The sequence below is a fragment of the Lycium barbarum genome, chromosome 7 (assembly GCF_019175385.1).
Source record: "Lycium barbarum isolate Lr01 chromosome 7, ASM1917538v2, whole genome shotgun sequence".
In the NCBI taxonomy this organism is placed as follows: domain Eukaryota; kingdom Viridiplantae; phylum Streptophyta; class Magnoliopsida; order Solanales; family Solanaceae; genus Lycium; species Lycium barbarum.
This window is the reverse complement of record NC_083343.1, coordinates 97,379,182-97,402,066: the sequence shown is the minus strand read 5'-3', so window position 1 is coordinate 97,402,066 and position 22,885 is coordinate 97,379,182.

Genomic DNA, 22,885 nt, shown 5'->3' with positions numbered 1-22,885 from the left:
TTCCTAAGCCTCTTGATATATTCTATAATGATATCTGAGGGATACTTGGTATGATTGTCGCTATTGATACCCAGGCGTTAATCTTTCTTATTATTCTGTTGAGTCTTGATAATGATTTAAATTGCATATGGTTTCTCACTACTCTGCTTGTGCATGCCTTAATATGTCTTTCACCGAGTCCCGGGCCGGGTATGTTATCGTGCACAGTTTCACTGCATTGTTCACCGAGTTCCTCACTAGAGGGCCAGGTACGGTATGTATATATATATATATATATATATATATATATATATATATATATATATATGATATGATGATATGATGACATGTTATGGCGGCCAGGAGGGCATATGATGACTTTATTCACCGAGTCCCTCACTAGAGGGTCGTGTACGGTATATATATATATGTGTATATGATATTGACATGCATGATTTATGTTTCAAAGGCAAGTATTATGGTATTCTGGTTATTTTACTCGTTTTCTGTACTCCTTATTTCAGATATGATCCTGTTTATGGTATTTCATGCTTTACATGCTCAGTACATATTCCGTACTGACCCCCTTTCTTCGGGGGGCTGCGTTTCATGCCCGCAGGTGCAGATGCTCGCTCTGGTGATCCGCCAGCTTAGGATTCCCTTTCTACTGACTTGGAGAGCTCCGTTGTTCCAGAGTCTAGACTTTTAGTTTGAATCTTATGATATATATATGTATATGTTATCCAGGGGTACGACGGGGCCCTGTCCCGTCATATTTTGCTATTCGTACTCTTAGAGGTCTGTAGACATATGTGTGGGTTGTGTATGGGTTCTGTTCAAATGTGTCTATACGATGTGCTGTGGTATGATGTTCATCTCTAGTAGCAGCCTTGTCGGCTTGCATACGATATTGATATGTGATGGCAGCCTTGTTGGCTTGCGTATCATTTCATGATATGATTAGTTGTGACTCCTCAGGAGACCGTTGATCTGGAAGTATATTTATATGTGTGATGTTACGAACTTTGGAGTTCCTTTATAAGTTCCGTATTGTCGTAGTTTCAGTTTGATGTTATATGTAACAGGTTGGTATACGGGTGCCCAGTTCGGGCACTAGTCACGGCCTACGGGGTTGGGTCGTGACATAGTGTTTTGGTGCAAGAGAATTATTTCCACTCAAGGCTTATTCCTACACTATCTAAGGTAAGTTTTATGATCTTTTCATGTTATTTCAGGTAATGAGAGGTTGAAAGACTTAGATTATGGAAGGAGATAGAAAATGGGTCACAAAGATAGGAATTATGAGATTTTGAGTAGTAGTTTGGGATGAGTCATGAATATTAATATGTTGTGAATGTAAGTATGCTATAAGTGACATTTAGAATATGGGATAAGTAAATGTGAGAAAACGCAATAGTGAACTATGAAAATGATTATGGAGGAATTGAAGTGAAATTATGAAATGTGGATAATGTAGATGAATGATGATTGTTGCCTATAATATTGTGAATGTTGTTATGGATGTTTGGGAGTTGATATGGAATATGGGGAAAGTTTTATAAACAAAGGAAATTCTGCCCAATTTTCTCTAGCTTTAGTAAGCACATTCTTATAATCGTTTAGCTAATGTTAATGCGAACTCCCTTGAAGGTAAAGACGTGAGCATTGAAGGAGAACGATCAAGCGATAGAATAGCTAAAGGAAAAGAGAACGATCAAGCGATAGAATAGCTAAAGGAAAAGAGAACGATCAAGCGATAGAATAGCTAAAGGAAAAGGTATGTGATGCTAGTCCTTTCTTTCTAAGGCATGAATCTTATGGCATGATTTTCCCTCCTTCTCCATGAAATTCCTACATTCCGGAAAACTAAGAGTCTATGTTCATGAATAGCCATATGAGTTAAAGACAAGAGATATTATGAACACGATGATGATGAGCTTAAGTCCAAAGATTCTAGAGTTCACGATATGATGTTTCCACAGAGATAATGATGTTAACTACGATCCATTGATGTTGTTTATTGTATACACTTACCTTATATGCTAATTCCTTCAAGGTGAGGCAGAATGCTTATGAATGCTCCATAATGGAATCGGGGGTTCACGACCTTATGTCACCCCGATAAAGTATAGTTGTCTTTGAGTTCTATGCATGCATTATGACGAGTACATGATGATGATATTACACCACGCCTATATGGCCGGGCAGACACTGCTAAGGCGGGCAGCATATACACCATGTCTAGATAGCATGGGCAGACACCACTAGTGGGCGGCATGAGATGGTACCCCGGACGCGGGAGGCCTAGACGCGAGCTAATGCTTATCACACCGCACCTATATGGTCGGGCAGTTTATACATATACGCATACATGATATGATGATGATTATGGAGTAAGCCAGCATGCATTATTTCTTTTATAATTAATAGTCAGTTACAGGTTGCTCCTCATTTGATGCTTTCTTATTTCATTGATGTATTATTATTGTTGATGCCTTACATACTCAGTACAATGTTCGTACTGACGTCCGTTTTCTTTGGACGTTGTGTTCATGCCCACAGGTAGGCAGGGAGGCGATCCAGACTCGTAGGAGCTACTAGCAGACTTTGAGAGCACCCCATTATTCCGGAGGTGCCTTTGATTTATTCTTTTGTGTATATATGTTTTGGGCATGACGGGGTCCTGTCCCGTCCATATGTCTAGTACTCTAGTAGAGGCTCGTAGATGCGTATGTGTGGGTAGTATGGTCTCACGATTTTTCCCACGTGTATATATATATTGATTGCCGAAGGGTTTATGTATATAAAGGTAATTATGTTTCAAAGTGAAAAAAATGGTTTCCCTATGATTTGAGTATAAGATTAAAGAATGAACGCTTGATGAGTACGATGGGTAATGGTATGAGCGGTGCTCGGTGGTTAGCCCCGGGTACCCGTCATAGCCCCTAGTCTGGTCGTGACAATACTTGTATGAAAACGTGGATACATGTAGGATTTTCCTTGAAAATAAGCATAATGGTTCATACCTTGCATTTAAGAACCTATGGAATGTAAAGTATGGGTTTTCATAGATTATGGACAAATTCTCAATAACCAAAATGGAATATCAATAACACAATCATGAATTATTAATACAAACACAGTATACCATGGTACATGTACTTAGGGTTATCATGAACATGTCTAGAACCCTAGTTTTTTATGAGCTTCCGTTTATGATGAACATGTCTAGAACCCTGGTTTTTTATGAGCTTTCATATAATCATGAAAAAACATGGCGTGGGGAAGAACAACAATGTTCCTACACATAGATAAAAACCCTACATATATGTAAACGCTCCAAAACTCGCAATAGAATTCCCTAAAGCTTAAACGTTGAGCCTTGAGATAGGTTTTCTTGAAAACCCTAGGTTAGGAAAAATGATTTCCTAATTAGATTACATGAATACATGTTAGAATTGACCTGGAAGGGCATGGAATGGCTTACCTTAATGTCTTGGATTGATGGGAGAAGAGGAACTTCGTTCTAGGGCTTGAAAGAATGAAAAATAGAATTAGAAAACTGAACTGGTGTATTTATACTTAACTGCATCGGGAGAAATATGGACCATAAATACGGTCCGCATTTTGAGATACGGTCCATATTTATGGACCGTATTTTATCATGGCACAAAATAGAATGTCGAGGATGAATTTTTCACAAAATATCAACTGTATCTCAAAATATGGACCGTACCTCAAAATGCGGGTCGTATTTCATTAGACAGTTCGGCGACCCTTTAGTAAAATGGCCATAACCTTTTGTACCGATGTGCGTTTGACCTCCATAATATACTGTTAGAAAGGTATTTCAAAAGGATACAACTTCATTAAGGAATTTTCCCCAAATTCGCATTTAATAAGGTAGGTTATAGTGGCATGAAGTAAGACATTCTGCAAAGTCACTTGAAAACATGGTCCGTAGAGTGGCTTCCAACTTTTCTTTTTCCAAAGACTCTTCTTATGAATTGATTAGTTTTTCAAAACATTTCCTATACTCCTTTTATTGGTTCCATTATACCCCTATCTTACGAGTTGAACTCTAGCACGAATGCACGAGGTATTACCTAAATATCATTGTCTCAGACTCAGACAGCTCCCCGGTGTCCACTAGTACTCGGAATCAAATCTGCACCAAAAAGAGTGCAGCAAGTGTTGTATGACTATGAGAAGAAGTTGTAGGGATATGCACCAAATTAGGGTTTGTTAGGATCAGGCTACTACATATGTACTCAAAGAATAATTATGCAAGAATGTAAATTACGGAATAAGAAATCTGTTACACTCCATAATAATCTGTGCTACTTGTATTAAAACAAGAAAGAATGAGTTAAGAAGGTTCAAGGAAAGTTAATCGAGTTAGTAAGAATATCGTTATATATACATGGTTTCCTTAAGTATCCCAAGGCGACACAGTTACCTAAAGGGTGTGGAATCGCGCTATGAGTATGTATATGAAGTAATGCGAGTGACCTTTTAAAGTATTTGAGATTATTAGTAATGATATAGAGGGTGGACAAAAGATATGAATATACTTTTGCGATTGGAGTTTCGTCAAAGTTTTGTGAGTTCTCTAGTTATGTTTAAGGTTATTGTGAGTCTCTGGACCCTTCGAGATGTGTATATGGATTTTTATTGATGTATATAAGTGTGTATATGTATGCATAAGAGGTTACATAAGGTTGGAAGAGGATTAGAAGTTAAACGAAATGAATCGGAACAACTTCAGTACAATTTCGGACCCGATTTTAGTCTATATTGTAGGAGGCATATCTCCTTGAATATGAGGAGTTTTAAGGTGTTTCAAAAGCCTAAAATGAAGTTCATCGAGTCTAGTTTATAATGCAACAAACCGCTCGTCAAAATGATATCGGGATAAGGAGATATGGACGATGCAAGGTGGGCTGGCAGGGCAGCAAGTTTGGACCCGACCCAAACACTCACATTTCGGCCCATGAGGCCCATTAAACTCAATAGATAAGTCACCACTTTGCCCTATATCATTTCACACGACCTAAAACAGATCCAAAACCCTTATTTTCTCTCCCAAACCCCCTTTCTAATTGAGCCATCATATAAGCTAAATCCTAGACCCTTGACATGATATTAGTTAAAGAGAAGTTGTAGCTTAAGTTTATTTTTGTGTTGTTAAGCAAGCAGCTGGAAAGAGGAACAAGATTCTTGAAGATTCTGATTGCTAAAGGTAATTTCAACCTCCCACTCATGTTATCAATTTGGATTAAAGGTTTAATATGGTGTATACGTGAAGGAAACGTTGATATACAAGCTAGAGAGAGAGAGAGAGAGCATAAGCCATGGCATTCGGCCATGGCTAGCAAAATTGGAGCTCAAATTTGTTGCTCCAAAAATCAGATTTTCTAGGTATTTCAGCCCTTAGGAAGGTGATAATAACGTGGAGAATTCATTTGGAGCAACAAGAACAAGTATTAGTTCATTTCACAAATTCTAGCTAAGTGGAAAAAGCCAACTTGTTAAGGTAAGAGTTGATCATTTTTCTATGTGTTTGATGATGAAGTTGGACGTGTGGGGAATATGCAAATGTAAATTGTATGTGTGAAATTATGTATCTTGATGTTGAAGCATAGTTGTAACTTGGTAACATGAATTGCACGAATGTTGGAATGTTGTTGAAATGTTGTTGAATGCCGTAGGGGCTGTTTTTAATTGAAATTTGATGGGCTGATTTGAATTAATATTTTGGTTGTTGTAATCATAGATTATGTGATGAGAATTAAGGAATTTAATGGTTAGAGTTGGAGTTAAAATTGTTGTGGGTTGTTGTAAGGATTATAGAGATAATAATGTGATTTACTTGCATATGGATAGATGATGTGGTGTCGTGTGGCTGCTGTTGTATTTCCCTGAAATTTGCTGAAAAGATGGCATGAAATAAGTCGTAAGAAGTGTATATGGGCTGCTTGGTGTGTTGTAAGTGTTCGTTAGAATTTCGGGCATCGTTATGTTATAGTTTAGGGGCTGTTTTCGGCCCAATTTGGAGAAATTGTTGGATCGTTGGAAATATTATGTGAATTGTTTAGAATGTTCTTGAATGTTATTAGTATGGGTTTGGGTTAGTATTTGAATGTATAGGCGTTGATGTTGGCTTGAAGGTAAGCCGTTGAATTGAATATTTGGAAAGTTGTCGAATGATGAAAAAGAGAGTATTAATGTAATATTGTCCTTCGGATTGGTTATTGGAGTTGCTAGGTTGGTTATTGTGGTTGTTGCTGTTGATTTTGAGCGAGTTAAATTCTCGGGATGGCCTATTTACAGGGGAAGTGCTGCCGAATTTTCTGTAGAATTTAATGTTAGTTTGGAATGAATGGCTTAAGTGCCTATGTTTAATATTGGATATTCGTTGGCATATTTGTAGACCTTGGGGAGCCCGAGGCGTAGATTGGAATTTACTTTAAATTGTCTATCTTGGAGTGCGTACGAGGTATGTAAAGCGCAACCCTTCTTTCTTTTGGCATGCCTTAGTTTTCAATAGGCTATATCACGAGCCTCGAGGAAATTCCAAATTCGAAATCCGAGCACGTTATGATCCTTATATATATTTCTTGGCATTCTTATGTATTTTGTGATGAAGTATGAACAATTATGTCTTCGAAAGCATTGATTTCCAAACTTTGTACAAAAAGTTGTTTTAAAGAATTTCGTAACTACGAAATGCCATATCTTTTGCATAAAGGCTCGGATTGCTCCAATATTTTCATAAGAGTTTGCATGATGTATAATGAGTATGTTTTCCATGAGCGGGCCCGATTCGGGTCGATACCCGTTCGTGGGTCCCGCGACTTTCCTTTATGTAATTCAGACGACTTTTGAAAGAATTTGGTATGATTATCATTTCGAATTTCAAATATGATCATTTTACTTATGTTTGAATTTATGATAATGATTTTATGCATATGACTACTCTTTTAACTACTAAACAAAAATTGTTTTAAATAATTCATTAAGTCTTATAAATTGTTTTGGCACTCGGAACGACTTCAGAAAGGTATGCTTCTGTAATTCATTATGACATCCGAAACTCACTTATTATGATCCCGTCTGACTTCATTGAATTGGTTTGTCATTGATATGCCTCATCGAGTCTCTGAAAATATTTATGATATTTTAACTGCATTTAGTTTCTCACTACTCTATTCGTGGATGCCCCAATGTTTCCCACACTGAGCCCGGGCCAGGATATGTTGTCAAGCGTAATCCTCTGCATTGTTCGCCGTGCCTCGATGTGAGGGGGCAGGTATACGTGTACATGGGTTTGTGGAGTATGCTGTGCCATGTACACATGTTCTGATATGATTTGCCATGGCCATCTGATATGATATACTATGTTACGGGGTTATGCCCCTATTCTGATTCTTCTGTGTTGTGGCACCAGCGTCGGGAGGGTGGCCACGTTCTGTTTGCCGAGTCCCTTGGCAGGGGCCGGATTTGATATGACATATGTTTCTGTACACACTCCGCATGTTTTGAAGATATGTATTTGATACTTTGGATTTTCTACTCACTTTTTCTGTACGTTCTGTACCAGTTATGATTTTGTTTCTGTAATTCAGGCTTTACATATTCAGTACATATTTCGTACTGACCCCCTTTCTTCGGGGGCTGCGTTTTCATGTCGCGCAGGTACCGACGACAGGTTTGCTAATCCGTCCGTCTAGGATATCTTTTCTGTCATTTGGAGCGCTCTTTTATTCAGAGCCCATCTTTTGGTACAGTCTGTCACTACTATATATATATATTCTCGTTCATGGGTACGGCGGGGCCCTGTCCCGTTATATGATTCCGTCGGTCTGTTTAGAGGTCTGTAGACATGTTTGTGGGTTGGGGTCTTTCTGTACGGATGCGTGTATATGTTGTGTTTGGGCGATCCCATTCGCCGCGGCGGCCAGTCCGCATATGTTTAAATGTTGCTTTGTTGGCCCTGGTTGGTCATTGTTGGTATTATCTGTGCGCAGGGTTAATTTGGATAGTCTGTAAAACAAAGGAAACTCTGCCGAAATATTTCTGGAAATTATCTAAATATTGAAATATAGCCTTGTCGGCTTCTGCTATATACTTGAATGCGTTTGATAATATTCGTTCTCAACTCTGTTTAAAAATGATGATTTAGTTTGTATGTCCGTTTGGGTGCCCAAGTAGGGCACCAGTCGCGGCCCACGGGGCTGGGTCGTGACAAAATCAATCAACAGAAGAATTTGGAAGGGAAAACTACTTTCTCAAGGGAGGAAAAACAAGCACTGCCAAACTCTGATAGGACTTTCTCATACTTCACTAAACTCGCGCGGTTTAGGGTTACCACAACCTAAGGAATTGTTCCCTAATATTTTCGCCTTTACTTTTAACGATAACCTTAATGACTCCACCCATTCAAAGAAGTCCTGTACAACTTGATACAAACCCCTACTACATAATTTTATCAAAGGTAAATAGATGGAAACACAATTTGAACTTAATTATTGTAAACAAAGACCTGAAATATAAAACTTGATAAGCACAGGTTCTTTGTAGTTGGCTCTTCGAAAGACTGGGTGTTGACTCTGCTCACCCTTGCTGCACGTTAGAATTGTATCGTAGCCAAAAACCAATCCTTGTTTGACTTGAATCATCCTTCTTTCCTTGTATATGTGTCGGCTTCCTAGTCCTACTTCGAAGCTAATTCCCTGTTGATCAACTTATAGCAATATTTCCATAATTTGAAATCCAACCTTTCATCAAATAGGAATGAGTCAATATTCTGCTTCCTCCCAGTTGGTATGAAATAGTTTTTTATTACGAGATAAGGATCACTTCCTTTGAGCAGTTCCTTCATTGATATGACTACTTCACTTAATCCCATGGAGATCTGTTTGGCTGTTTGGTTCTTCAAGTGCCTTTCTTATGTCTCCCTCGATTGTATTTGGATACATTGTTTGTCAAATCATCAAATAATCATTATAAGCTCAACATCAATTATTGAGTAAGCAGCTACTCAACAATTCTCACTTTTTTTATTATGAAAAACACATAGCAACTTCATATATCTTCATGTTCCCTTTGATCGGCTTTGTTAAATCTTCTTCAACTCTGGATCAACTCCTCCTCCTTGGGTAGTGCTTCTATGTTGACAATCTTCACCCTTAGAACCAGCTCCATGTTGTTTTGTAGGATAAGTTTGATGAAATTATGTCTTGTCCTGGCTGTCCATGTCCAGATTCTAGGAAGTTTTTTGAACACTTTGAGTATCAACGATTGTTGCAGTTTCTTACGTGGTTAAATGAATCATATACTCAGTCAAGAAGTAAAATATTGATAACGTACCCAACACCTAGTGTGAACAAGGCTTATTCCTTGCTTTTGATCTGGAGAGTCATAGAAATCTAGCGAGATGTATTCATGGTGGATACATGTCTAGCGTGATAGATGGGGTTGTTAAGTAAAGCAATAGAAACTTTAACAATAAGGCATCAAGCAATGGTGCATCTACTAGTAGTGTGGACAGTTTCTAGCCAAGAAAAGATTTCTTGAAATGTGAGCATTGTGGATGTAAAGGTCATTCTAAGGATGAATGCCACAAGTGGATATCCTCCCAACTTCAAGTCAAAAAAGAAGGGTGGGAGTACGGGAGTATACTCTAACTATGTAGGGTACAGTAATGTTGTTGAGCAAAGAGAAGTACAACAACAAGTGCAACTATAGCTCAATGGGAAGTTCCCACAGCCACAAGTACCTTAAAATATTCAGCAGAGATCCACACTAGCACCTGCTTCCTTGTTCACTCAGGTACAGTATAAATTCTCCAAGTGCTAGCTCAAGTACAAAGAAGTGTAGCAGAGACTGAATCCTCTTCCAAGGCTGCTGCAGCAGGTATTGCTCTTAATGTCTTATTGTCTAAGTATGTCAATTGGGAATGGATAGTGGATACCAGAGCTACAAATCACGTCACCTCTCAACTAGACATGTTAGATAAAGTTCACCTTATTCCTCATATAGACAAGAGTAAAAGTTCATTTGCCAACTAGAAATGTAGCAACTGTGTCTCACACTAAAAGCTCTCTTCTACTTAATGGTCAAAATTTATACAGTGTGTTGTATCTTCCTGACTGTAAGTTTAATATGTTTTTAGTATCACAACTCACAAGGGAACTGCAGTGTTTGGTAGCATTTTTCCACGACTTCTGTATTTTCTAGGATCTTTACAGTGTCAGGTGAAGGGGATATGTAAGGAGAAACACGGACTCTATGTATTGAAGGGAGTAACTCAGAATTTGTCTCAAACATCAACAACAACAACATGTAAGTGTGTCAAAACTGTCACTTTACCAGAAGATAGTACTTGGTGGCATAGCAGATTAGGACATGTTCTTGTAGACATAATAAAAAGGCATGAGTCCCTTAGTAATCTTCAAATTACTAATCATCTTCATTGTATTATTTGCCCACTAGCTAAACACACAAAGTTTCCTTTTCAGTTGAGTACTCATACTTCTAAGTCTCATTTGATCTTGTCCATTATGACATTTGGGGATCTTTCAGGGTACCAACTTATAATGGAAAGATATATTTTGTTATTGTGGTATATGACTACACTAGATATAGTTGAATTTTTTTATTTGCCTCTAAAGTTGACACTATAGTTGTGATGAGAAACTTTCTTACTCAAGCTCAAAATTAATTTTCTTCATCTGTCAAAATCTTAAGAAAAGATAATGGAAGTGAATTCTTTAGCACATAATGGAAGTGAATTCTTTAGCACTGAGTTTGAAACCTTATTACCTAGTCTTGGTATTCAGTATCAAATTACAAGTGTCTATACACCTCAGCAGAATAGGATTAATGAAAGAAAGCACAGAATCATACTAGATGTGGCAAGAGCTTTCAGGTTTCAAGATGTTATCCCATTAAGGCTTTGGGGTGACTGTGTCTCTACAACAGTATACATTATTAACAGACTACATTCCAAGGTAATCAAGTTCAAATCTCCCTTTGAAATGCTTTATTTGCATCCTCTTTTACTTTCACATCTCAAAATCTTTGGGTGTGTGCTATATTGCAAGTCCTAAATGGTGGATAAGTTTTCTCCCAAAGTTGTACCATCAGTCCTTATGGGATACTATTCCACTCAGAAAGGTTATATCTTGTATGATCTGCACTCCAACACATTTCTAGTTAACATAAATGTCACTTTCCAGGAGAACATTTTTCCTTTTAAGAACATGCACACTTCTAACAATCCTGTTTTTCCAGTGTTAGATATTTTGTCCTCAGATATCCAAAATGGTGCTTCTCAGCTTCATGTATCTCCCAGCTCACTTGAAGATGCGCTTCTACTCCTAAATAGGCTAGTGCACCTGCATTGGTTCCTTCTGAGCTATCTCAATGCCCAGTAGGCAGCAGGAGTACAGGGACAGTCTTGAGGAAGTACCAGCTGCATAGGATGCTTGTTGAAGAAGCAATAGTTGCAAAGACAAGAAAATCATCTAGACACTGTAAGCAACCCTTATGGATGCCAGACTATGTAGTTCCTACAAAGAAAGCCAATTGTCCATATCCCATGGCTCAGTCTGTCTTCTATTATCACTTATCACCTACTTAAAACTGGCTTTATCTATATATTCAGTTAATTCAAAACTATCCTCTTTCAAAGAAGCTTCCTCAGACCCAAGATGCGTTGAAGCTGTGAGTTGGAATGGCTTCTTTAGAGGACAATCAAACATAGGCTTTTGGTGCATTTGCCTTGTTAGACCCCGTATTTTATACGTCGAGTTATTCGCGAAGGAATCGACGTGAGATAGAAACCTTTAATTCTTAATTTCTAAATTAGAACTAATTGGTTATAAATTTTACTTAGTATAAAAATATTATTGGAGATTAGGAAACTACTTAATTGTGGTGTTAATTAAAAATTTGTGGCAACAATGAGCCAAGATGGTCATTAACGTGCCAATGCCCAAAAGATGACTCAAGTCATCTAAAATAAGGTTATTACTCATTTAAATATTGGCAATTCATTATTTTATGAAGGCATGCATGTTGGAAGAATCATTGCACATTTAAATATAGACAATTAATCCTTGTATGATTTCAATTGACAAAGGTTCACATGGGAACCTTATGGAAGACATACAAGTATGCATTTAAATATTGATTCATCCACTACACTTTCATTATGTTGTGGACAACTAAGTTGAAAGAAAAGGAGTGCGAGGCTCGGCCAAAGTGGCCGAAAATAAGGGGAGAAAAGTGTGAGGCATGCTTTTAAATAATTGATTCATCCACTACAGATGCAAGTGTATTGTAAACAATTAAAGGGAAATGAGAGAAAGGGAGGCTCGGCCAAATGTAGCCGAAAGTAGGGGGAGAAAAGTAATTGAATTTAAGTTCAAAGTTAATTGAGTGGCTCAATGTCATGAGTGGGTCATGTGCCCAACTTGTAGGCATCATATTTTAATCAAATGGATGACGAAGAGAGCTCATTTTCTCATCTTCAACAAGATAGAAAACTTAGAGCCAAGAGAGAGAAGCTCTCGGCCAAGAAGGGCTGAATTTGAGCTCTTTGTGTGTTGACCAAAAAAATAATTTCTTCAAGAATTTCAACCCTTTGGAAGGTGTATAACAACGTGGGATTGATCCTAGATAGCAAGAACAAGAATTAAATTCAAGGCACAAACTCTAGCCAAGTTGAGAAGTCAAATTGTCAAGGTAAGGTTTAACTTTCTTTTGCATGTATTAAGGGTGGTTTAAAACGTGTGGTAGATGTGTAAATATAAGTTGCATGCATGAAATTATGTGTGTTGATGTTGGAGCATGATAGAAGCCATGGAATTATATGTGTTGATGTTGAAGTATGGTTGTAACTTGGTGAACATGAATTGCATGCATAAAATTTTGAAGGTTGGTGTTGGAATGTTAATGTGACCGTAGGGACTGTTTTAGTTGAAATGGGTGGACTGATTTTATTTAGTAATTATGGTTGTTGCTATCATAAATTACATATTAAAAGGATGAAACGAATTAGAAAGTTAAAGGTGAAGTTGTGTTGATATGAATATAAATTGAATCCATGAAATTATGTGTATTGATGTTGAGGCATGGTTGAAGCCGTGTAGGGACTGTTTTGTGTAGAAGGTGGTGAACTAATTTTACTTGGTATTTTGATTGTTGTTGTCATGAATTTTATGATGGAAATGAAGGTATTTAATGGTTAGAGTTGGAGCTAAAAAAAATTGTGGGTTGTTGTAAGGATTGTAGTGATAATAATGTAGCTTATTTGCGTATGAATTGATGATGTAGTTGTCGTGTGGCTGCTGGTCGTATCTCACTGAAATTATATGAAAAGAAGATATGAAATAATGTGTAAGAATTGTATGTGGTTTGCTTAGTATGTTCGTAAGCGTTTGCAAGAATTCCGAGCATCTTTTGTGTGAAAGTTAGGGGCTGTTTTGGATGTGTCGTTGTTGTTCTTATTGAGCTTGGAAGATTGATAATAATTAAGATTATGCATTGTGTTGTATGTTAGTTGGGATGTTATAAAGTTGGTTACATGAAAACGTTAAGGTTACGGACTATTAGGAATAACTTGAAGACGTAGTAGTCGTATGTGAATCGTTATTGAATATTGTGAACGTTGGCTGTTTGGAATATTGCGTGGACTGTTTGGAATGTTGTGCGGGCTGTTCGGAGTGATTCTTGCATCTTGTCTTGAATAGCCTTGATATAGTACTTAAACGTATAATTATTGGCGTTAGCTTGACTAGTATGTAATTAGTTTGGGATGTAAGGAAACAGTCGTCTAAATTGTCTAGAAAGGAGTTGCTAACGTTGGGAAACGTTTTGAATCTCCCCGTAGCTTAACCATAATTCTTAACGTCTTAATATAGGTTGAAACTTTGGGCAGCGTATACGTGTTGTGTTACGAATAAACGCCAAAGGTATGTAAATTTAACACTTCTTTCTTTTTTTTTGCATGATCCTTACAAAACGAATAGACGATATGTATATGGTTCCAAAGAAGTTCCTATTCTTAGAGACACTAGGATGGCTAATGTTCTTGATTCTCAGAATTTGATTTATTATTATTTTGATATGTACATATGATTTCAAAGTTCCATTTTGATAAAATCCACAGGGACATCCGAAGGTACTTGATATGATTATTATTTGAATTTGCCAATGATAGTTCGTTTTGAGTATTCCATTGAGTCTTGATAATGTTTAAAATTGCATATGGTTTCTCACTACTCTGCTCGTGCATGCCTCAATATATCTTTCACTGTGTCCCGGGTCGGGTATGTTATCGTGCACAGTTTCACTGCATTGTTTACCGAGTCCCTCACTAGAGGGCCGGGTACGGTATATATATATATATATATGATGTGATGATATGATGATATGACGATATGATGATATGATGATATGATGACATGTTATGGCGGCCAGGAGGGCATATGATGACTTTATTCACCGAGCCCTCACTAGAGGGTCGGGTACAATATATATGCATATGATATATGATATTGACAAGCATGATTATGTTTCAAGGCAAGCGTTTCAGTATTCTGAACATTGTACTTGTTTACTGTACTCCTTATTTCAGTTATGATCCTTTTTCCGTATTTCACACTTTACATGCTCGGTACATATTCCGTACTGACCCCCTTTCTTCGGGGGGCTTCGTTTCATGCCCGCAGGTACAGATACGCGTTTTGGTGAACCGCCAGCTTAAGACTTCCCTTCTGCTATCTTGGAGAGTTCCGTTGTTCCGGAGCCCAGATTTTGGTATAGATCCTTTTTTATCTAAATATATGCATATGTTGTCTAAGGGTACGATGGGGCCCTGTCCCGTCATATTTCACTGTTGAAACTCTTAGAGGTCTGTGGACATGTATGTGGGTCGTATTCAGACGTGATCAGTTGTGTGTGTATTATCACGTATTCTATCGTTGTAGCAACCTCGCCGGTTTGCAGATATTTTCATGTTGTGGTAGCAGCCTTGTCGGTTTGCATTTATATATATATAGTTGGGACGTTCCCACATGTTATGACAGCCTTGTCGGCTTATGTACTGCGTTATCTATTGATAGTTGTGGACTGAACATATAGCTAACGGGTGTGTATACGGGTGTCCAGCTCGAGCACCAGTCACGGCCTATGGGGTTGGGTTGTGACATGCCTCCTGGGCAAAAGTCTATGGGCTGCAGGTGGATTTATAAGAGTAGGTACAAGTCTACTGGTGAAGTTGAGTGATTTAAGGCTTGGTTGGTTACCAAAGAGAAGGGTTGGATTATGGTGAAACGTTTTTCCAGTTGCTAAAATGGCTATAGTTAGAACCATTGTATTGCTTGCTGCTTCAAAGCATTGTCATTTTTATCATATGGATCTGCACAATGAATTTCTAAACGGTGACTTAGTGGAGGATGTCTACATGCATATGGCTGAAGGGTTTGCAAGACAGGGGGAGACTCAGCAAGTATGCAAACCTAACAAGTCCCTCTATGAACTCAAACAGGCTCCTAGGCAGTGGAATTTGAAACTAACAAAAGCCTTAATTCAAATGGAATTTCAGCAGAGCCACTATGATTATTCATTGTTTAGAAGAACAGTTGGACCAGATATTGTGATCATATTTGTGTATGTATATGACTTGTTGGTTACATGTAACAATCAACAACTTCTATGTGCCGCCATAGAAGCATTGAAGCAAAAGTTCAAAATGAAAGATCTAGGAGAACTTATGTTCTCTCTAGGTATTGAATTTGCAAGATCTAGCAAGTGGATATTTATGTGCCAGAGGAAGTATGCACTGCAACTAGTGGCTGAAACAGGCCTAGAAGGAGCCAAAGCTGCAGGAACACCATTTGAGCTTAATCAAAAGCTCACCTTTGTTCAATATGATGAATGAGTTCAAAGCAAGGATGCATCTGAGGACATAATTCATACAGATCCTAGTCCCTATCAGAGATTGGTAGGCAGATTATTATATCCCACCATGATCAAAACTGACTTGGCCTTTGTTGTTTAAGTCCTGAGTCAATATATGCACTCACCCAAAGTGTCTCATTGGAAAACAACACTCAGAATAGTAAGATACACAAAACAGGCACCTGGACTTGGTTTATTAATGCCAGTTGATGACGCAAGTCAGTTACTTGCCTATTATGGTTCTGATTAATGGTTTCTTGGAGACTGGAAGATCAGTTACTGGATATCTATCAAAGTTTTGAGGGGCATTGGTTTTCTTGGAAGTCAAAAAAAGAAAAAGGAAAATGTGTCAAAAAAGCCCAGTTGAAGCAGAATTCAGGAGTACGGCTTGATGTGCAGCTAAAGTGACTTGGCTAGTTGGAATTCTCAAAAACTTGGAATCATTGTTGAATTACCAGTGAAGATGATATATGATAGCAAGGCTACAATTCAAATTGTAGCAAATTCTATCTTCCATAAGTGAACAATGCATATTAACATCGATTGTCACTTTGTCAGGGAGAAAATCAATCGAGGAATGTTGAAACTGAACATATACATACCAAAGAGCAGTTAGCAGATTTGTTTACAGAGAGTCTTGAAAAAGCTCAACATCAGCATTTGTTGAGCAGGCTTAGATTCAAGAACCTGTTTCAACCATAGACTTGAGGAGGAGTGTTGACTAGCCTAGGTGGTTAAACAAGCAACTATGCTTGGGAATTACGTTAGAGCTTAATTAGCTAAAGAGGTCAGTTAGTTAAAAACAAGCTAAGTTGGTTAAAGAAATGTATATACTTGAGTTGTGTTAGTGTAGATGTCACGACCCAACCCCGTAGGCCGTGACTGGTGCCCTAATTGGACACCCTGACATACCTATCCATATCGAATCACATACAAATACTATATACGGCCACAATTACTATATGCCGTCTCAAACTATATCAAACTATATTGAACACATTTCAACGCAATCATATGCGGACATATATATGTATATCAAAAAGCCGGCAAGGCTATCAAATATATCAAAAGCCGACAAGGCTAACAGATGGCGCACCGGCCCAAAACATATACAAAGTGCACGTCGACAAGGCTGCCATAACGAATAGGGTCATACAAACACATCTGTACCGAAGTAGGCACACACACCCACAAATACGTCTACAGACCTCTAAACAGACCAAACGGAACATATGGCGGGACAGGGCCCCGCCGTACCCCTGAACGAATATATACATACATAGCGAACGAAAATATATACCAAAAGATATGCTCTGAAAGGAGAAGAGCACTCCAAACAACAGAAGAGGATGTCCTAAACGGGTGGATCACCAAACTGTGCGTCTGTACCTGCGGGCATGAAACGCAGCCCCCGAAGAACGGGGGTCAGTACGAAATATATACTGAGTATGCAAAGCAGAAGATACAAAACAAATCTGAGGCATAAACGAAATAGTGGTACAGAAATAAGTACAAATCCAACATATCAAATTGTTTACTTAAAAAAAAAATATGTAGGTCATGCATAGGGTACAGAAGAATATGGTCGCCCGCCAGTCGATGGCGCCATAACACAGCATAACACCAGAAAGGTTTCAAATCCCCGTCACGTGTCATAACACAGCATAACACCATACACACCATACACAGCATCATCACCAAATATAAGTGGAACCCGACCCTCATTGGCGAGTAGCTCGGTGAACCATAAGCACGGCATAACTCCGGAGTATGTCAAAGTGCGCACGACAACAGAACCGGCCCGGGACTCGGCGAAGGGAATAACAGAATGCACGAGTAGAGTCGTGAGTAGTCATATGCATAAAATCATTATCATAACCTCAAACATAAGTAAAATGATCATACTTGCAAATCGAAGTAATAGTTATATCAAATTCTTTCAAAAGTTCTCCGAATTACATAAAAGAACGTCGCGGGACCCACGGACGGGTATTTGTCCGAGTCGGGCCCGCCTATAGAAATCATACTCATCATAGGCCATGCAAACTCATACGAAAATATCAAAACAATCCGAGCCTTTATGCGAAAGATATGGCATTCAAAAATTTCGAAATTCTTTAAAGTGAAACCTTGTTATACAAAGTTCGGAAGGCGATTATTTCAAAGACGTAATGGTTCATACTTTTATCAAATCATACATGAGAGTGCCAAGGAATATATATAGATCATACCGTGCTCGGATTTCGAATCATAGGATTTTCCTAAAGGTTCGTAATCTAGCCTATCCAAACTAAGGCATGCGAAAAGAAGAAAGGTGGGAGCTTTACATACCTCGTACGCACTCCAAAATAGCCAATCTAAAGTAAATCCCAATCTACGCCTCGGGCTCCCCAAGGTCTACAAATACGCCAACGAATACCAAACATTAGCTAAGGGCACTTAAGTCATTCATTCCAACTATTCATTAAATTCTACAGAAAATTCGGCAGCATTTCCCCTGTAAATAGGCCAACCCGAGAATTTAACTCGCTCAAAATCAACAACAACAACCACAATAACCAATCTAGTAACATCGATAATCAATTCGAAAGGCAAAACAACATTAGTAGCTCTCTTTTACACCATTCGACAACTTTCCAAATATTCAATTCAATGGCTTACTTTCAAGCCACAATATCGTTCGTACATTCGATTATTAACCCAAATCCTTACCAATAATATTCAAGGGCATTCTAAACAATTCACATAATATTTCCAACAATCCAACAATTTGCTCCAAAAGTGGCCGAAAACAGCCCCCTAAACTATGAGCAGCCCCCTTTTCACGTTCCATACTTTTAAGTCATGATTTGTATCACAATCCACAATGTAACGATATCGTTCTCATAAAATATACTAATTACCTCAACGCACAATAACCCTCAAAACACAATTTCAACATCTTTCTTAAGTCATTAAATGCTCATTTCCAAACTAGAATTCATAACGACGTCGATTAAAACGCTAAGCGATGTTAATGCGATCTTCGGCATATTATATGACCCACATTCGTCCACACTACACATATACATATGTTCATTGTCCTCATAAATAAAGATTACATTAAGTGCACCAATTCTCCAAATCAGTCCGCACATTTACCATATCAATTTTGGGACATTAAGCTCTCATTTCCAACATAAAAGTCATCACAACAACCATTACGACGCTAAGCGATACTAATTCATTCTTTGCCAAACATTTGGGGGCTATACACGGCTACATTACACACATATATGCATATATTAATGATTCGTATTCTCTTCTCCACTCTACAACAATTAATCATGATACAAGAATTAATTCATCAATTCAATCACACCCACACTACACGGCTAGCACACCCATCACACAACCCACTTCCAACATTCCATATTTCATGATTTTTATCCATTTTAGCATACTACAATATGCATACAACATTTATAACTCAAAAACAAGATTAGAACTCACCTTTCTTCTTCAATCTACCAATAGGCTAGGGTTTGCAAATGGGCAAAATGAGTAGTTGGATGATCCAAACAATACTTCCAGGCTACTTAGGGACCTCCAAATAGTGGGTTTATACCAAAGAAATAATTTTAGAGAGGCTAGAAATGATCTTGGTTTTCTCCTCTTCTTGGCCGAAAACAGTGGGTTGAAGGGTGCTCCCAAGCTCTTATATTTTTCTAAGTGTTGAAATGGTGAGAGATGACTTAGAGGTCATATTTTAAGTCCACAAAATATCTACATTGTCTTTGGCCCACACAATGTGTTGGACCAATTAAAATTGGACACACAAATGTGTCGGACCATTTAATACACACGGCCACCATGGCCTTTTGCACAATGTTTTTTTAATTCCAATTTTATGAATTGTGGTCCCAATTTTTCCTAATTGTTCAATGCTCACAATTTCATATATAACTTATGTCTCAAAATAAAATCAAGGGTCAAAAGTCCCGACTTCAAATCCCGGAATAGTCTTGGCCTTAATTTATCATAGTTAATCCGGGTTGTCCCAATGTATAAAAATACGGGACATAACAGTAGAGTCTTAAGATCATTTACAGATATTTTGAGAAATGTAAAAATTCTCTCGCTATAACTATTTTCTCTCCTTTCTTCTCTTCCTTTTATTTCTCTTCTCTATTCATTCAACTGGTGCTAAATATCCATTGTGGAACTTTCATGTTTCTCCACCCGTTGAACCACAATGTGCCTTTATGCATGCATCTCCTAACTCTGCGATTGATCTGATGGAGTGACGTAGTAGGAGTGAATATCATGACACCGCGCCTCTAATGAGGATTTCTCTAAACTTCTTGACTAGCACTCATTTAATTTTCTCTGGGTAAAGGTTGTTGCCATTTATCTTAGTAGTGTATGCCAAGATATGGTCTCTAGGATCAGTGGTATTACCGTGGTTTTCCAGATACGGCATCTGAATTTCATACGAATCAACACGGGGGTTGCACTGGGTTTGTAAAGTTTATTATGAATACATCTGTATGTCAATAGCTTTAATTACTAGAGGGGCTCCAGGAATCTGATCGATTCAATCACTGTTTTTGTCCAAATGTTTTAGTATTCTTTCTATCATAATGAATGGTGATTCAGTGACAATCATGATGGATATTTCCCTTTGAACCACTGTTCCAGGCCTGAGTTACCTGAAATATCTGCTACGCTAAAACTCCCCAGTATGAAGTTCGGTATGCTTGCGACCGGATTCATCTGTTGCTGTGAAAGCGATCCCACGTTGGAGGCCAAAGAGGTGCTATCTAGCTCACGTTCACAGCCTGTTGCCCAAACCGTAAATTCCTCCAACACAGGATGCGTGCTTCCCCTACTCTTTCCTTCGTGTCCTAGCCGTGGAAAGTCCCTGATGTGTTGCTCAATGAGAGGTGTTCTATGATCATGAAGCTCATATTGGATCTGATCCGCTCTTCTCGTGTTCCCTATAGTCATTAGAGACTTCGTCTATGTCCACAAGGCCGTCCTCGTTCAATATTTTGTTAGGGTTTAAGAGTTCGGCAGCATCACATACCTTAGAAGCAGCTTGAAGAGCAGCCAAATATTGTTCGTCAACCATAGTTTTACTTGCAAACACAAAATCAACAAAGGATTAAAATAACTTGGGATAATTAATATTACTAAGAGCCCACAGTGGGGCCAAACTGTTTTGCCTAAAATTCGATTATTAGCAAAATCAGTTGAAGATGTTTGAAAGGGGTCTATAGCAACAAAAAATAATAAAAGACTAGGTGGAGCATTAAAGAATAATTGAAAGGGGGAAATTTTTTTATTCAACCTCCTGAGATGTTAAAACAAGTTGCTTGAATGATAATGAATGCTCGTAAACAGTCGCGAATTCACAATGAATAGCAATAAGTAATTTTGTATTCCTCGTGAGCAATTAGATGGCATACAAATAAGTGATTATTAGGGGTACATATTGGTTTGACCCAGTTAACTAACTCTCCTAACAAATTAGAGATTATGGGGACTCCAACCATTTTTGACAAATACAAATAAATACAGGCAACAATAATATATCCAATGTAATTCTAAAAGTGGGGTCCGGGAGGGTAGGATGTACGCAGACCTTACCCCTACCTTTATGGGGTGGAGAGGCTATTTCCGATAGACCATCGGTTTGAAGAATGTAAAGAAAAAAAAAGGATTTGACGCATTGTATCAAGAAAAATTATGACAACAAATTAGCAAGATAGAAAGATAACGAAGATATTAATACAAAGAAAAGAAACTACGTGATTGATTACTAACTACTACTACTACTAACAAGGAGAACACTTGGCTACATACTAACCTTGTAGCCTAATCTTTGACCTCCACACCTTCCTATATATGGTCTTGTCCTTAATAATCTGAAGTTGGATCATCTCCTGTCTAATCCTCCCCCCCCCCCCCCCCCCCACCCCGCTCCAGTTCTTCGTTGACCTACCTCTACCTCTCTTAACTCTTGTTATAGTCGAGCTCCTTACTGGCGCATCCACACACCTCCTCTTCACATATCTAAACATCTCAATCTTGCTTCCTCATCTTTTCCGCCACGAGGGCTACTTCCATCTTGCCTCATATAACTTCATTCCTAATCATATCCCTCCGAATAGACCCATACATCCATCTGAGCATCCTAATATCCACACTCATCTTCTGAACGTAGGTGCTCTTACTGGCCAAGACTCTGTCCATACAATAAAGTTGGTCTGAACACCACTTTGTAAAATTTACCTTTAAGTGTTGGCGACACATTTTTATCACACAGTACCCCAGATGCAAACCCCCGATTTTACCCACCCCGCCCCAATACTATGTGCGACATCATCATCAATCTCCCTGTCTTCTTGGATTATGGACCCAAGGTACTTGAAACATCCCTTCTTTAGTATGACTTTTGCTTTGATCTTCACTTCTAGCTCCGCCTCCTGTGTCACGTCATTGAACTGGCACTCCAGATACTCTATTTTCCTACTTACCCTAAAACTTTTAGACTCTAGGGTATGTCGTTAAACTTCCAGCCTATCGTTCACTCCATCGGGCATCTTGTCAATTAGTATTATGTTATATGTGAATAACATACACCACGGTACCTCCCTTTGAATATGCCGTGTCAATTTATCCATCACTAAGACAAATAGGAAACGGACTAAGGGCTGATCTGGGATGCAACCCAGGGACGCATAAAATGTGGGCATCAGCAATATATGTATAAGAACATTTAAAGACAATAGTAACCTTATAATAGGTAATCCCTAAAGAACAATCCATGCTATTGTATTCTCGTTATAACAATACCTTTATTATCTCCACAAACTAATTCTTGTAAGTATCACTTATTATTATCCATATAACAATTCCCGTATTCTTTATTCTCTGTGTACCAATCGGG